The following is a 2,431-nucleotide window of genomic DNA, read 5'->3' on the forward strand; positions in this document are numbered from 1 at the left end:
CCCGGCCCGGGCGGCATTCGGGGCCCGGCGGAGCCGCTGTCGGTGGGAGGACGGGCGGGCCGGCGTGGGTCGGGCAGGCCATTACCCTTCTGTGGGGGAGGGATAACGTTGATCGAACACGGAGGTATTAACAATCGGGGTTAGAAAGGAGTTGTCGCGCACCGCGTTTACTGGAAGTTTGGAAAACGTGTTGTTAGGTAGCGGGTGGGTGGTTTGAGCCGGAGCTTTTGGGGGTTTTATTAGTTAGTCTTTCAGCTTTAAACTCGGTATTTGTGACTGGGATTAAAAGGGAAAAGCTGACAGAGGAACAAGGTTGTGTTTCGCTGGGGCTTTAGGTAAGGTATGCAGCGACGGGAGAGGAAGAAAGCTGACAGTCATTTAAAAAATACCGTTCGTAACTCTGCAAGTGCATAAGGGTGTGTTGGGGGATGTACACAGAGCTTGGCAATGCCTTCTTTGGGGCCGTACACTTCCAGCAGAGCAAGGGATTTCTCAGTTGTTGCCCAAAGGGTTTTATATACAGAAGGCTGAAAGGTGGCTGTGTTGTAAAGTCTGCGTTAAGATAACAGGGTGCCTTTTCTGCTCTGGGATACCTACTTTGGTATTGGGTGTAATTACGGCATAGTGATTTCAGGCCTTCGCATTTGGATATTTTGTAATTTTACTTATGTGCCTGCTGTTCTGCACTTAAAAAATAGATTTACAATGGATGGATTAAAACAACGATCAGACTTCTTGTCTCAGCCCTTCAGAACTCGGCGCTGGTGCAGGCGTCTCAGTACGTGTGCTTTGTGCGCTGGCCGGGCTCTTCCAGCGCTAAAATAGACTGAAAAGGCAGTACTGTGTGTTGAGGTTTATGGCGCAGGCAGGTAAAACCTACCTGAATTTTAGAAAATGTATCACCTGAAGCTTTTTATTATTATTCCTTAAGGTGTCAATTTCACTTCCTCAGACTGTTAGAGGTCATTTTTTCTACGGGGGGCTTGTGAATTTCAAGATATGGTGGTACACACTTGTTTTGGAACAAAATAATCCCCCCAGCAGAAGCTCCACACAGATTCTGGCTCGCGGTGTTGATGCTGTACTGTATAAAATGCTTGTTATGCTTGGATGTAAATGGAAACGTCTGAGATTCAGCTCGTGTACTTACAGTACTTCACTCCCTGACCACAACTCCCACATACCTAATTTGGGATAGTTACTTAAGAGGAACTACTGTTTTTCTGGTGGAGCAAAATGGAAATGAAGAGGGATTTCAGTTCAAACAAGCCAGCTGGTTTAAAACCACATGAAGTCAGGTCACAGAGACCTTTGGAACTGCCTCATCCTGCCAACTGAAGGAAATCATTCCACATTTATAAATAGAGTCTGTTCGGCATGAGGTTTTGTTCCCTTCAGAAGCTTTTTGCCAGCAAAGGCTGGGCACAGCCATCTTTTCGAGGTTATTCAACACCCGTTTGAAATGGAAAACAATGTGCGGCGGGGATGGTTGTGCTGAAAGTGAAAAGCTGGTAAAACCAGTTTTCTGCTGGCCTGCTAGCAGATTGCTAGGCAAGGAAGGGTTGTCCCCTCCTCCGCCGCTCCCCAGCCACTGATACTTAATTATAATCTAAATGTAAAAAAAAAGGAAAAAGTATTTTTGTCCAGCAGCTTCTGATAATGAAAGCAAGAGAAGATGACTATGAGAAGTAGTACCACAGGGGTGGAGCGGGCAGCCTGTTTGAGCACTGGAGGTGGTACAGAGCACTGGGAGAAGTAATACTGTGACCACAAGTTTGGCTGCAGTGACCTTTGCAGTGACAACCCGCCAGCCAGGCTTTTGGGTCTTAACAGAAGCAGCCAAAAGTCTGCCCATAAAGGCTGGTCGTTATTTTGCAATTAAGAACAGTAGTATTATCTTCCAGCCTTATTTGGGCCGTTCTTTTGGTTTCATAGCTATAACTTTCTTGCTGATTACATGCAGACGTGTACATGTGTGCATTCCTCCCCTGCGTGTGAAATTGTGGGAGCAACGGTAGATGTGGAAAGAGTTGTGCGTGTAGGTGTCATTTCGGTCTCGCCGGGAGTTAACTGTGCCCGAGTGGTTTGCTGTCAGCAGGATTTCTGGAACTTCCCAGGTGCAGTGCTGGACCGAGGGGGCTCTTGGTGCTGGGCTTTGCGGGTGGCCCGGGACAGAAGGGTTAATAGGTTTAATTTCAGCTTAGCCCTTGCTGCTGCAGAAGAAACGGGCGCCGAACGCCTCAGCAGCGCTCGGCTGTGCTGCGTTGCATTTATTACACAGAAAAGGCGCGTTACCACACTTCTGAAGTTGCAAGAAATAGTGGTTTTGTTGCAAAACTCTCCGGTTTTGCGGTTTGAACTGCCAGTGGGATGCTCGGAGGAGGCGCTTGGCGCACTCGCCGAGGGAGCGGAGCACGGCGGGGGCTCCACC

The sequence above is a fragment of the Charadrius vociferus genome, unplaced genomic scaffold (genome assembly GCF_000708025.1).
Source record: "Charadrius vociferus isolate BGI_N301 unplaced genomic scaffold, ASM70802v2 scaffold429, whole genome shotgun sequence".
In the NCBI taxonomy this organism is placed as follows: domain Eukaryota; kingdom Metazoa; phylum Chordata; class Aves; order Charadriiformes; family Charadriidae; genus Charadrius; species Charadrius vociferus.